The 16,422-nt window shown below is 36.3% G+C and overlaps 1 protein-coding gene across 6 annotated transcripts in view; it reads right to left on the bottom strand.

Annotated features, from left to right (window-relative positions):
- Positions 1 to 16,422, bottom strand: part of Lrrc4c (leucine rich repeat containing 4C) — a 1,367,614-nt gene that overhangs the window by 1,268,220 nt on the left and 82,972 nt on the right. The window lies entirely within an intron of this gene.

Raw genomic sequence — 16,422 nt, forward strand, 5'->3', positions numbered from 1 at the left:
ATGCTATGTGATGTGATTGATTGGTGCTAAGTGTTACTGTACAGCTCTCCCTGCTCCTCACTGACTAATCAATTAATGAATGCTTGTCTAATTCCACAATGAGTATCAAGAGACAAATACAAGCAAGATGAACTGCATGAGTGACAGCATTAGTATCAAATGTGGCTTGAAACTTTCTTTGCAGAGTTTTGTTCTAAACTTTTCAACCCATAACTACAGGTAGTTGCTACAGTATTTTTTGTTTTTTTGTTTTGTTTTGTTTTTGTTTTGTTTTATTTTTGAGAACTACAGAAAAGATTCTCCTTAGTGGAAGGTGAATTATCAATAGACATGCTATGCATGACAGTGCATGTGAGCGAAGGCAAAACTTTCGGTTTATGGTTTTGAATGACACCAAGCAAAGTGCTATGGTGTAGGATGTAACTGTTTTTCTACTAGGTGGTGTTAGCATTTTCAAATCTTAGGCTCATATAACATTCATATTTCAATAGATTAAAGTGTAACTTTGATTCTCATTATCCAACCTCGTTTTTGTGAAGACTGAGTCAAGAGATGATATTGGGCATTGAATTAAGACTCCTAGAGTGTGGTCTGCAATGCCACTAGTAAAAGACAGCCTGCTTTGCATGGGTGCCATGTATCACAATAGCACATTTGCTGCTCCTTTGTTTTTGACAACTTAGCCGAACACATGTCAAAACAGGTCAATTTCCCATGCATGCTTCAGTGAGAGTTATGCCATTAGAATAATACCTTAATCGTGTGATTGTGCTAAAGAGGAGCTATCAGGTCAGCATTTCTTCCAACTACATTTTCAGGTCACTAAACTGAAAAGCTTTACAAGAGTGAGACTGCAGACTGAATGTGTTAGCAGATTACCTCTGAGAGCTCCTGGAATAACATAAGTTGTTACTTTGTTTAAACAGATCTCAAAAAGCTGACAACTGTGTTCTTGTCCCCATACACGTGTATTCTGAAATAGATGAATGAGAGAGAGACAGACACATAGAGAAATGTAATGATCCGGAACTTTTATGTTAGTCAGTAGGTTCTACCATCTTCCCACTACTACCTAGTCTGTGGCAATGTTTTTCACACTTAATATCCTAGTCGGATCCACAGTAGTTAATACCTTTGAGCACTGTGATGAACTCTGTCTTTTCAAGGACTATACATGTTTTATGATATTTAATTGGTAATTATTATCATTACAAATAAATGTTAAATTTTCATGCTTCATTGTTAAATGTATTCTTTCTGATCTAGGTTGAAAAGAGAAAGAGAGGGAAGGACACAGAAAGTGAAGGAGTGACTTTAAAAATTAAATGTGATGACACATTCCATTCTAGTTTGAAGTGATGATTGGATTGGGCTGTATCTCATCCATTGCTGGATTTCTTAGTTTCTTTGCTACAATATTCATTTTCTATACTTTTATTGGAACACAAGACACTTTTATGTGTTTCACACACAGTGTGAGGACTTTAAACACATAAAGGTCTATAAAATAACACAACTGTGAAATAACTATCAAAACAAATTCATGACATTCTATGGAACTATAATTTTAAAAAAATTAATTTGGACACGCTGTATATTCTAGATGTTAAACACCTCTCTGCTTGACCTATTGTCACAGCACAGTCTTACACAAAAGGACAGTAGGTTAGCTGGAAGACAATGACACAACTATAAAGTTCACATGAAGAAAAGAAGAACTACCACAATATTGAAAGTGAACAAAATTTTATAACATCAAGGTTCACTACACAGCCTCAGTAATCAAAATAACATGATTATATGGAAACAGAATCCAACACACACACACACACACACACACACACACACACACACACACATCACCCCTAACTTTTTCAAATGAGCAAAGGGAATTTGACGGAGAAAAATAATTGTCTTTACAAATATGCTCAGAAAATTGTATGTCCACATCAGAGAATTTTAATTGAAATAGAGACCACAGGCACTACAGAAAGTTAATCCTAACAAATTGTAGATGCATGCAAATGTCTACTATATATATAGTAATGTATATTGGGACCTTGGAGTAAGCCCCAAGGTCCCAATTATTGAAGGAAATAATTAGGAACCCAGATACCTTCAAAGTTAAAAAAAAAAATTCTGTTCTGTGAGATGTAACACTAAGAGAACAAGCCTCAGAAAGGGATACAATATTTTTAAAAGTCAGAAGAAATTTATTGAACCTGGTGAGGTATAATGTCATATTAGGTTTGATGACAAAGAGTGAATCAGATCACTTTTTTAATATTATCTAAAAGGCAAAAATAAGAGAAATACTAGCTAAGAAATAGTGTCAAGGTTTACTGGGAACAGGCTCACAGAAATTTCAAACTGAAGTTTCTTTTTTGACCACATGTCTGTTTTATTAAAATAGCATTGAGTAGCAGCCTCAATATGTGCACTATAGTCATGAATAGTAAGACGGAATATTAGCGTCTTCATTTCAGTCTATGTTCACAAACTGTTAGAGAACTACTTACTTCCCTGAGAATCCTTGCACCTGCTTCTGTGAGTCTGAACAATAAATTGGATTTTGTACCTGTGCCTCCTCTCCCTCTTGGGACAATGTAAATCCCACTGGCCTGGCTGGTCCTTACCTCCCATGCACACAATGTCTTCAGTACTAATGAGTTTAGTCTCTCAATGTAAATTTGTGACTGATTCGTTTTTAGTTCAGGAATTTGCAGTCGTAGTTGATCTCTGATTTTATGAGTCTCACAATCTTTGGAAGATAATAGGTTTAAAAAAACTCAGGAATGTCTCTAATGTTCAACTGAAACCGGAACTGAAAAGAAGTTACAAGACTTCAGTTGAATAAAAACTGGGGGAGAAGGTGAAAAAAAGTCACAAAAAAATTCCCTGCAGAAGTGCTAGTAATGCTGAGCCTGAATGGAAAGAAGCAGTAATTAAATAAATTGCAACAAATAGTATTCTACCAGGAGACATAGCATATGCAAAAAGTATCTAATTGGAGAAAGAAAAGGAGTTTTGAAAAAAAAAGGAAGTAAATCATATATTTCTGATTAGGAAGGGGTTTACAGACGTTATGAGGAAAACACACAGGATATGTGCATATTCCTCCTACACAGTGCTTTTTTAAAAAAAAATCTTTAAAACTGTTTTGAATTTTATTTTCCATGTGCATAGATTTTTTTTCATGCATATCGATGGTTTCATAACAAGTAAATTCACATCATTATGTACTGGTATCCCCCACAGACTTTTAAAATGCTGTCCATGGTCAATATTAATAAGATGATATTAAAAATCAATTATAGGCCTAGAGAGATGGCTCCAAGGTGAAGGGCACTTCCTGCTCTTGCAGAATGCTCCAGTTCAGTTCTCATCACCCACGTTCCATGACTGAGCAATGCCTGTAAGTCCAGCTTTAGTGGATCTGTGGTGATCTGTTCCGTACTCAACAGGGGCCTGCTCATCCCCCGGTAAGAACTTGTACACACACGCACACACAATTAAAAATAAAACCAAATCTTAAAAAAAAAATGATTACATAACTCATTGATAAAAATAGCTAAATCTAGAACAACAGTCTGTGATAAAACTCCGAAGAATTACAACTTTGGCTACGAAACAGGATGGTCGCTTTTCCACTTGTCGCCATGTTCCTTGGGGTGGGAGATATTTAGCACAAACACTGTCTCTCCACCACAAGACTGGGTTGTTTTGGTGCACTGGAAATTTAGGGGGACTATGACTTTGAACCTCACCTTGTCCACTGCTTCTATTTTCATCACTGTTTCAACAGGAAAATAACACTAAATACTAATTACAGTTTGTTGTACATACTCCATCTCTGATAGGCATTGGCCAAAATGCACATAAACTTCTCTTATCATCTTCTTGTAGCATGCATAGGCTTCTATAATCTTGAGTTAAGGTATAACAGTGCAAATAATATGAACTATGACTAGTTACACAACTCAGTCAATCTTTTTTAGTTTCGAAGGATTAGGTTTGTAGACAACATTTACTTTTAGATATTTTATTTATACAAAGAGATGCACATGTGCCTTCTCTTTATCCCTCTCTTCTCTTTTCTTTCTTTCCATTTTCCTTTGCCTTGCCATATCTACCTTCTCCCCTCTCTCACCACATTATATTCAAATCTTCCCCATCTTCCATTCCTCTCTTCCCTTTCCACATAACACCTCACTCTCATCACATTCTATGATTCCCCTCTACCACAGTGTGCTAACTCTATTTCTTTGCCCTCTTACCTCACACTTCATCCCGCCTCTTTATCTATTTCCCTTATTTGATCAAGCCTGGGGTTTTTGTACATGCTAGACACCTGTTCTCCTATTTCACAATACCTCTAGCTCCTTGACTATCAAGTCATTAAATAGAAAATTCTAATCACGACATTATTTATGTTCATATCTATGTATTTTCCTAGACAAAACCAATGCATGTATTTCAATATAAAACATATGGTTAAAGTAATTTAAATTCTATGTGTGAATCTTCGTTACTTACCAGATACCCCATGGACCTAGGGTAAAACTGAAAGTTACTGTTAAAAAATAAATTTAAAAAAAGCAAAACAATAAAATGACTCCTAATGCTGTTCTGATACACTCCTGAATCAGTACCTTTTTCATCCATCATCAGGGAAGGTCCTTCCCGTAGCAGATGTGAACAAATACAGAGACTCACAGATACACAATATCAGAGAGTCAACAACCTTTGAATACTCAGCCCTGAATTGGAAGTATCCATCAAATACCACCTGTCTGGGCTCAGAGTACCTGCAAAAGACAAGGCTTAACGAGTGTGAGCGCCAGACAGTATATAGGACACAAAGAAAACAAGACCCACAAAACCAACGTGGTTAAAGCACTATGAACTCACAGCAAGCACAGGGCCTGCAAAGATCTGCACTAGGTCTCCTGTGTATATATCATGGTTTCCAGGTTAGCGTGTTTATAGGATTCCTGGGTGTGTGAACTGCTCAGTCTGATTGTTGGGTCTCTTCACCTTCTATTTGTTTATCTTCTCCTATTATGATATGATAATTTTGTTTTATTTTACTATTTTCTACTTTATTATTATCCCTAAAGGACCCGTTTGTATTATAATGAAATTGAAAGAGTGGTTCTGAATAGGATGGGAGTTGGGGAGGAACTGGGAGGAGGAGAGGGAAGGGAAACTGTGAAAAAAAATCTATTTTCAATAAAAGGAAACAAATAAGTAAGCAACATAATATTATAGTTTGTTGAATTATGGTTACTTAATCTTTGACAAGGATGACCAAAGTGTACATTGGAGAGATAAAACAGTGTTTGCAGCAAAAGGTGTTGGCAAACCATGCAGAAAACCAAATCTGAATCCTTATTTCCTGCCCTCTTCAAAATTCAATTGCAAATAAATAAGTGACCACATTTTAGTTTCTTTCTCTTTGTATGACACAGGTGCCTGACTATCAGCATCTTGGGGTGGGAAATGGGACATTTGGCTTACAGTCAAGGAAGTCAAGACAGGACTCAAGCCCGACCTGCTGGATGGATACTCTGCACAGCCAACTTCTGATCAAGGTACTTACTCACAACCAAGAATGTCCAGCACAAATTAAGGAGGGACAGACCCAGTATGCAGCCTTGGGCCACAGGTCAAAGGAGCGATGCTGTCTATACTGTCTACACTGGAGGATGGAGTATTCTCCATCCTCCAACAATCTAGACACTTCTCCAAAATGACTGTAAATCAATCTGATTTAGGCAATTCCTTTCTCTTAGAAGACTCTACGCTGTGTCAAGTTGACAGTCAAAGCTATCTAGGGCATATCTTAACATAATGCCTGTTATCCTAGAACTGCTAGATGAAAAAAATAAAAAGGGTGTATACTTCAATTAAAAGGCACAAAAAATTATTTTCTACATAGAACTCTGGTACCTGAAAAAGGAGACCAATAATTGACAAGTTGAATCTTACGAAGCTAAAATTTTCTATATATTCAGTAAGAGAAAATATGCAGCCCAGTGTTATGAACTATAATGATGTGACAAGGGGGTACCATGAAGGTTCCATGCCAAAGTATGCCTCTGAGGAATTACACCATGCAACACATTTGGTATAAGGAGGTATACTGGGGAAAGGGAGAGGAGTGAAGCACTGGAAGAGGGATAGAGGCAGATGAGTGGCCTGTTGGCAGGCAGGCAGACAGACTGGAATTGACCATGAAGGTACAAAACAAGGGGTGGGGGAAGCACAGAGAAGAACATAAATGGGGAAGAGGGATTTCCCCAAACAGAGAGATGGAGGTGGCCGCCATTTATCTGGCCCCATACACCTGGTAGCACCTGGGCATGTTAGCAGGTGATGGTGTAAGCACTTGGTAGGTCCCCAAGGGCAGGCCAGCTGAATCGCCTGAATGTTGTCAGACAGAATGGGAAAAATCTCCGCTAGTTATACACCTAAAAGAAAAAAAAAAAAAAAGGATTGCTTAGAGTATACAAAGAACTCAAAAAAAAAAAAAAGTAAACAGGAAAAAACTGAACAACTAAAAACAGGACAAGAGAATGAAACAGATCGTTCTCAAAAGAAGAAATAAATCAATTAATAAGCACATTAAAAATTTTCCATATGTTGGGTGCGGTGGCACATTCCTGTAATCCCAGCACTCAGGGGTAGAGGGAAGCAGTTCTCTGTGAGTTCCAAGCCAGTCTGGTCTACATAATTCCAGGACAGCAAAGGCTATGTAGAAGAAACCTGTCTCAACAACCAAACCAAGCAAAACAAAACAAAAAACTAAAAATGTTCAATAACCTTTGTTCTTAACAAAGTACAGATAAAAGCTACTTAACATTTTTCTCTTGCCCCCTACTCATACTCCTAGCAAGAATGCCTATCGTTAGGAGAGCTAGCATGGATGTGAGGTAAGGGGACTCTTGAACTCCACTACACTGTCAGTAGTTAAGTAATTAGCTCAGCTTTCTATAAATGTATCACTAAACAGAAATAAGGTTCTCACGTTTGAGTCACTGGAAGGCCATTCATATCTTGGAACTTTAACTTCTAACTTTTCTTCCGTGGTCTGTCACACAATTTAAATGTTTTTATTTTTAAAAGTCACTTCTTTTCTTATAGGAACGGTAGCATTTCTTTAAGTTATACACACACGTATAGGAAAAGAAAATTCATGGGAAACCAAGTGAACACTAAGCATATCATTAGTGGTATGCCTTAGCTATATAATCTTTTCTCACTTTCTCTCTTTCTCTCTCTCTCTCTCTCTCTCTCTCTCTCTCTCTCTCTCTCTCTCTCTCCCTCTCTTCTTTCCCTTCCCCCTGTCTCTTTCTAACTCTCTCTTTCTCTCTGAATATGCATGACATGGGTCCCTGTCTGTAATGGCCATGGCTAGTCAATGTTGTAGAATTTGTCAGAATCATGAAAGAAGAATCAATTATCTTATATGATTTTTACAAGTGATGTACTAATAGTCTCTAACCCCTATAACAAGTTCACACAAATTTAATGACTTGAAACAACTAAAAAAAGTTATCTTGTAGATTTTCAGGTCAGAGCAGGACTTGTTCTCAAGGAAGGCTACAGAGGAAAAACCTTGCCCTGTTTTGTTGTTGCTGCTGCTGCTGTTGTTGTTCCTAGTTTCTGTACCTATATTCCTAAAATTCTTTGGCTTATAGTCATTCCTTCATCTTCCAAGGCAGACTTGTACCATCTTTTTCTGTCTTTTCTGCTTCCTTGGGATTCCATCTGTTCTGTCAGATGGCCTTCTTCCCTCCTGCAATAGACTTTCCAAGTCAAGATCACATCTGCAAAATCTCCTTTGCCATAGAAGGTGTCATTCACAGGTTTTGATGTTGTGGTCCAGAATCTTTGAAAAGCAGTATTTATCCTACTGTGTGTAGGGAATTTGGCACTTTTCTAGTTCGTCTCTGAAACCCATCCATCATGATTTCCCATCTTTGCTTGGGTTCCAACTAGATAGAGCAGCTTTCCTTCCTACTTGCATCTCAAGGTATGCACACTAGACACATTAAGTGGGTAATGCTTATAACATCTAGTTTTTCAAGACAAAAGTTATATTCTGAGAGTTCTCAGTAATGAAATAACTCTTAGGGCCCCGGGTCTTGTGGGTCTCCATTTATCTGAACTTTAATTCCATTCTATAGCTTTTTCTGCTGATGATAACTGTGGAATGAGTTTCCATTACTAGAAGCCAAGATCATAGTCAACTGGCTGCTGTCATGTCAAGTGAGTTACACTAAGTAAACTCTTAGTATCATGGGAACTTCCTTACACCTTCTTATACAAATGATATTTCTGTCTAAAAATTTGACAACTAAATAGACCAATCATATGTGAGAGGAATGATCAGGGTAAATTTAAATACTTTATATAAGGTTTTTGTTGATTGCTATTTCTGGGGAATTTTTTTTTTAAATTATGGCAGGGTTTTTAATCTCTCATTTCCAGTCTCTCCCATATATTAATAGCAAAAAAAATATTTACTTGGTTTATACAGGTTCCATCTATTACTGATCCAATTGCTAACATTTTGGCAGATAGACGTTTTAGCTAAAATTAAATAGCTAAGATTAATTGACTAAGTAATATGTTTACCTTGTAAGTTAAGGATCAGATTTAGCTCCCAGAATTCAAGTGAAAAGCCAGGTACTTAGACCCTCAGTTCTAGAGGGCAGATATAGGAGCCCATGGTTTGCTGGTCAACCAGTCTAGACTACTGTGCATGTTACTGGCTAGTGGCAGTTTCTGACTCCAAAGCAAACAAACAAACAAACTAAACAACAAACAAGAAAAATTGGACTAAAACCTGATAAATGTATGCCCAGTTGTTCTGTGGCTCCACATGCATGCACACACACTATTCACACCCATGTATTCATATGCACACATGAATATACAAATTCAGGAAAAGGCTGTGATATTCAACATTAGTCCTGGAAATACCAGAAAATACATAAAAAAATTAAACTTAAAGAATTTTCTTTACGCCCAATAAAGAATATTAGGAAGCCTGTATTTGGATATTTTGATGTTATAAGCAACATTCCTCTTCTAATAGATGTCTTTCTAGAAGGCACCAGAGGTAGAATTTGTGTTGTGAGAAGATGTGTACCTCTAACATTTCATCAGTTTTCAATTAAGGCCATAAGTTAAAAACTGCCCTCTTGCTCATCATTCTGGACATAAAGTAAAATTTACCTATTCCTCAAGAGGACAAAAATTAACTTGAAAAATATGAATCAAAAACAAGAAGAAAAAAGAAGCAGAATCAAGGCATATGTTTTTTTTTTAAAGCAGTAAAAAAAAAATGCATGTATGAAAGACCAAGTATACACTGAAAGCTGTGTCTGAGCCTCAAGCACACTGAGAGAATTCAGTGAAATAAAACTTCATGACATATAACAGTCACCAGAGAAGAACTCCAGAGAGAATATACTGCATGTTTTCACTTCAAAACAAAGTACTCTCCATTGTCAAGAAGTGCTTTTGAATCATGTGTCTGGGTCAAATGAAATCAAACTTTTTATTTTCCTCACTCATCTACACATAGGAAAATTGAATGTTGAAATAAAAACAGCAAATTAAAAATCCACTGAGAGTTTAAAACCACACTTTGAACATGGCTCATGCACAAAGTGAGTACCTACTTGTTATGTAGTAGGGTGGGGAATTTTCTTGTTCTATTTAAAATTTCCATTCAAAAAATTCATTGATAAATGTATCATGCAAAATAGAAGGAGAAAGAGGAGCAGGAGGAGGAGGTGAAGAAGGAGAAAACACTGGCTATTGGGTCTCTGAACCTATGATTACAGGATCTGTTCTCAGAACTTGGCTTATATCTGCCTCCTGATTCTTGGCAATCTTACCCGCAAAGAGCATCCGAAGGCCTTCCAACCATATGGATGCCCTGTTACCCAGGCTATTGGACTCACATTTGCCTTAATGATCCATGACCTATCTTTCAAAAGGTTATCAGCCCAGGAAGAAAATTATGCATTGAAATCCCTGTAGGATATTCTTATTCTTACCCACCCCACATGTCTGTTCCAAAGCAATTCTTTTGTTTTAGTGTGTAGCCAAAATGTACCAAGTCATTTTACAAAGTGCTTGGGAAATTACTTTAAATGTGATAAGTCAAAATCTCAGATTGAGTTAGCGTTTCATCTATTTTGGGTAGAAAGTTCTCAGGGTACTCAAACCCTACGCCTTAAATCATAATACATATCTAAGCACTAAGCATGGCGAATTTCTTCTTCTTTGTTTCAGACAGTTGAAAGCCACAATCAGCTTGACAATCCTACACTCCTATAAATTGCCAACCAAACAGAATGAGATTCACCCATTAGTCTTTCTGTCATTCTATCCTGAACAATCAAAGTCCAATCTGTTTGCCTTTTACTATTTTCTAAAATATCTTTTTCCTCCGCTATCCATTGTGCCATTTTGCTCAGTGCCATGAAAGCTAAATAGAACACCTCTGTGAACAAAAATTACATTAATCCAGATATCTAGCCTTCTCTCTCAAAAAATTATTGACAAAAGGTATGAGATAAATGCACAGAATAACACAATTAGGTGATGGCTTTCTTTGTAAATTAAAAGAACCTAGGATTCCAATAAGTACACTGGAAGTAATATTTTAGGCAAGAACACTGATGGCTTTATATTGAGATGAATTGTGGTCTTATGTGGTATGCTAAGCATAATTCATACCTCTACTCATAAAATATTTGGAAAAAATTAACTCCATGATAAGACAGGAATGGGCCATCCTAAACTTGTTATATGGATGGGGAAGCAGGACAGGAGGATACTCTGAGAGATGAGAGTGCTTGTTATTGTTGAGCCCTAAGATCTTAGTACTTTAACCCTTGACTAGTCTCATTTTGACTTTTTCTCCTTGTAAGCTTTTTCTGCCTATAGCAGCATTATTTCTGAATTCTAGATCTCAAATGTAAGAAACCATAATTAGGCTCCTGAAATTTGAACTTTCATGTATAGACAGTAAAGAATATCAACAACCTTTAATTTTCCAATTTTATTCTATATGTTCTAGTACTCCTTTTCTTCCATCTTTATAACAAAATCTATTTTGCTTCAAATTAATCACTTGAAATATTAGACCTAGAAAGGCATGGTGATGTGTACCTTTAACACAGCATTCTGGAGGAAGAGAGTGGTGGATATTTGTGAGTGTCTTACCAGCTTGGTCTACATTGAGAGTTGTAGGACAGCCAGAGCTACATAGTGAGACTATGTCTAAAAAGAAAACATAACATCCAAACTTCACCAACTTTCATAATTTTGTGTCATTTTAATTTAATAAATTTAAATCATATACTAAGTAAAAAAAAAATTCTAAAACCAAAAATCAATGAATAGCAATCTTGTGTTCCCTGTCAATTTGCACTATTGTAAGAGGCCAACTGTTACAAGAAAATAATGTTAATTTTAAAGTAAATTTAGTGTAAATCCCAGAAACAGAAAGTTTGGCATTTCCCACCAGTAAGAGCAGAAGCAGAGAAGAACAAATAGGGGTAGAAGTGAACACACAGGGTAAGAGTTTTAAAGGTCAGAGTTCATCTAAGTTCATCTCATCTAACAGAGATGATAAATACAGGAGAGTGTGAGCAGGAGCTAGGGGACTGGTAAACAATCCTTGCTGGTTCCATAGGCACATAGTGCTGAGCATTTTTCTCATGAGAAAGGCAGGTTTGTGAAAAAGGTAAAGTCAGAGTCACAAAATGGTGGCATAAACGTAAAGAAAGCTTAGACTTCATCCTACTAGTAGTGTAGACACAGTGAAGTGATCAAAGCAGGAAACTGGTGGATTCCCATGTGTGCTTTAGATGGTCCATTTTGCAAATAATGTGCAAGGTAAATTTGCAATGTAAAAAGGACTAGATGTGGATTAAGCATCATCCCTAGGATTCTCCTTATAGTTTAGCTTCTTTCAGGACAGGAGCCTTCCAAAAAGGGCCTCTGAAAGACTCTACCCAAAGTCATGGCTAAACTTTGGGCAGAATGCTGGAATCCTTATGGAAGAAGAGGGAGCTAGGAAGACCTGGAGGGGACAGGAACTCCACAAGGAGAACAACAGAGCCAAAATACCTGGGACTAGGAGGGCCTATAGAAACCAGTACTCCAACTAAGGACAATGCATAGAGAGGACCTAGACCCCTTTTCAAAGGAAGCCCATTGGCTGCTCAATTTCCATGTGGGCATCCTAGTAAGGTATAAAGAGGCTATCTCTGACATGAACTCAGTGGCTGGCTCTTTGTTCCCCAACCCCTGGGTGGTGCAGCCTTGCCAGGCCACACAGGAAGTTGATGCAGCCAGCCTTGATAAGACCTGATAAGCTAGGGTCAGACAGAATTGAGAAGGTCCTCCCCTCTCAGAGGACTAGGGAAAGGGCATAGGAGGAGAAGAGGGAGAGTGGGTGAGACTGGGAAGAGACAAGAGAGGGGGCTGCAGCAGGGATACAAATTGAATAAATTATAATAAATACATATATAAATATTTTTTTAAAAAATCTAGATGTAAACAGACTAATTAGACAGTTCTTATAACATGAGGTTAGTGCTAATGAGGACTTCCACTCTGCAGAGATGTAAATACGCAGAAATCATTTTAAATTATTCAACAAACAGCTTGACTTTTGTTGCCAAAGAAAGGTATTTCTGAATACAAACCACTAAAGAGGAAAGTCATTTTCGTGGATATATTGTATACTTTAAGACAGATAGATATACATAGCACACTTGCTCCTTTCAGAATCTCACCCAGCGTTATTTTTAAATAAGACTGCCTGGGTAACTCCACATCATTTAAATTATAATGAAGAAGAATAAATTTTATTTGGACAATGTGCCTGCTGTTCATCTCTCTCTGTAGCTTCCATTAGCTGGAAAGAGAGATTGTCACCTTCACGGATTTACTGAAATATTTGTGTTTCTTCAACCTCGGCAACTTTCCTTATTGGAAGACATTTTTTTTTCCTTTGCTAACTAAAATGTAAATGAAGTTGAAAATGAAAATAAATCTTAGTTCACGGAAGGATGTATTATTTTTCAGAACGTTTTCAGCTACCTTGATAGATTAAATGTACCTCACCTGTCAGCGCTGTCTCATCTCCAGCCCTGACATCTGGGAAAAGATCATGTCATACTAACGGTTACTCTTGGGAGACAATGCTGATAAAATGTCCAAAGCAATTTATTACTTCTGATTCAGCAGCTGTGCTATTTTGGAAACTCCCTTTTAGACTCATAGAAAGATGGATGAAGGAACAAAATAAAACTTTCCAAAAATCTTCAACTTTTGGTATTTTGTTATCACTTATATTAGGAAGCTAGATTTTAATGTTTAAACACAGAAATGTTCTGGTTTTATATTTCTTGAAAATTTGATTTGGAAAAGGCAAACTTGTAGCCTCTAACTCCATTGTTTTGTTGTTGTTGTTGTTTCACAAAAAGAAACAGTTTTTCACTTTATTATTATTATTATTATTTGTTCACTTAATATCCTAGCTGTAGCTCCCTCCTTCATCTCCTCCCTGTCTTACTCTTCCTCCCTCATTTTCCTCCTATGTCCCCCATGCTCCACTGATAAGGGGGGTCCTCCTCCCCTATTTTAAATGTGGAAAACCAGCTTTTGTCTCAGTTGCAGAACAATTTCTTTAGCTAAGTTAGAATTTAAAAAATAAAAATAAAGAGAAAGAATGCACGATGTGAATCAAAGAGATTGGAGTCTGAAGATAGTGTTATCTTTCAGTGGTGGGTAGGTGACTGGAAATGACACTTCTTCAATAAAAATCTTCCAAATTAATGGAATATAAATAAACACAAACATTTTTTATAGAAGAATACAATAAGATCTCATCAATGTTTTTCTCAAGCTCTTTTGGAGATATTACCAGGCAAGCTAAGAGGTCCTTACATATATTCATGAAGTTCTACACCAACATTAACAAGAGGTTGTCCTCCTTGACTGAGCCACATTAGAAGTACTTTGTTTGATATGAACAGAGAGGAGCAGCCACTTAACAGCAAATGAATGAAGAATCATGTTTATTGAGTTCTTGTGATGCATGGTGAATTCAAATCACTGAGTTTCTTTATTATTGGACAAATAAAAACAATTAGATTGGCAAGACTCTGTAACATACTCCATGCTGCCCTTTGAATCAGCTACCTTTAACCATCAGGTCTCCACAGAAACACGAATGTGAGGCCTGTACAATGGAAAAGGGCAAGTAAACATTTTGGTACTACCTACCCTATGAAATGTTACATTTTCAAGTGTAAGAATAACAACTATCCATACCATTGCTAAACCTAATTCGATCTGATGTCTAGTGTAATGAAACACCAGTCATAGTACAAATTTGAGCTATAACAGGGTAGGCAGAAGCAAAAGTGAATACACACATACATGCACACACACAAAGTTTGTTTATAAGAGGGACCGAGAAAGATAAAAGTGTGTGATTATATTACAAGCAGTATAGTATAACAAAAGTATTAGATCATTTAAGTGTTTCATTCCCTGAAATGTAATTGTTACTTAATGAACTATATTGTTACATAATTAATTATATAGTTCAATCAGTAAACAAATATAGGTATTTAGCAAAAATATTGTATTCCTTATTTAAAGGTTTATATAAATAATACTGTTTCATTTTATAAATTAATGATGATGTGAGCTCATCTCTTCATTAGAGGTTTCAAAACTCTATTACTATCTTTTCCTCATATGCCCATCCTGAGGCAAGGTTGTTTATGTGTTAATAGACAATGAGAGGGAAATAAAGTCTACCTGGATTTTCATAGGATTTTGTTGCTTAGATCTAAACCACAACTGAATCCATACTTATATGTTTTACCAATATTTTCATCACTTTAGCAGCATAGTCCTCTTAATTTTTATATTAAAATAACTGAGCAGATTATTTAAAACTAAGCATTCATTTTTTTTAATTTTATTTTTATTTTTAATCATGAATGCGGGTATGTTTATACATGTGAGTGCAGTGTTAGTGGGGGTCAGAGAGGTCATTGGATCCCCAGTTTCAGGAGTTACATATGGTTGTAAGCAGCTCAACACAGGTTCTGGGAATGGAACCAGCTCTTCCACAAAAAGAGTTTACATTCTTAAAAGTTAACACATTATTTCGGGACCACGTCTTACTGTTTATGGTTCACACACACACCCACAACTTTTAAAAATATATGTACTTATTTCATATCACCGAATACGATTTTTTATATACTGGGTAAAATAACCAGAAAATTAAAGAGTCAAACATATAGAATTTTGAAGCACTTTATGTAGAGATTGAAGAAATAGAAAAAAGTAAGAATTGCTTGTTGATTACATTACTTTAAAAAAGACTGTGTTTTGATGTACTTGCTTATACATCACTCTATCACAGGACTATCAGAATATCACTTCACAAAGTGTAAACTTTGACAGGAACCCAATGATATGAATCTCCATGATCATTTTCCTGCATGGAGTTTGAAAGAATAGAAATATGCAAATGCAAGCACTCTAAATATTTATACTAATTCCACCACAGTTTGATTATTTGCAAGCTACATCAATTATTCTGCATGACTTGCAAACCAGATTCAAAGTTCAAGATAATGAAGAAATCTTTCATGTAATTTGGAAATGTGGTTATGTGTTGCTATGGAGTCTGCATAGACTTTTAAGAAACATAAATGTTTCTGAAACATTTTTGGTGGATATAAAATTGTGTAGTAGCCTGTCAATATTTTATATGCCATTCTGCTGTGCTCATGTGCAATGTGGCTTTTTATAAATATCATATTTAAAACCATTTTAGATGCTATAAAGAGAAAATAGTTAAAAAATAGCATTAAGTTTCATTTCACAAAATTTTTACGGAAGAAATTTACTCTATGTAGAGAGTACATAGAATTTTTAGCTCTAAACCTGGACTGTTATCTCCGGGGAGTCACAGCACAAGCACCCATTGCACTATTCCTTGAAGAGTGGTCACAAAGGACTGAACAAGAATGTGTCAGTATGTCACTTTATCAGCCTTGCTTCCCTGCACTAATTGGGACATACTGCTTAGAAGAAGACAATGGCCAGGCTGAGAATATGCTTATCCTTATCTATGGCCCAAATCTCTACAAATGCTGTTGAAAGGCCAACATAAGTGGATGACACGTGGGAATCAACATTTTAGATGCAGATGCTCTCTATGTAATAATTAAATCAGAAACAATTGGCCTCAGACAATCATTATTTTATTTCCAATAAGAGAAGTACTCACACAATTCTTATGTTGATTAAACATTGGGGATGCTTAAAATGAGTACTAGGAAAGACAAAATATCT

The sequence above is a fragment of the Meriones unguiculatus genome, chromosome 18, assembly GCF_030254825.1.
Source record: "Meriones unguiculatus strain TT.TT164.6M chromosome 18, Bangor_MerUng_6.1, whole genome shotgun sequence".
Lineage (NCBI taxonomy): Eukaryota > Metazoa > Chordata > Mammalia > Rodentia > Muridae > Meriones > Meriones unguiculatus.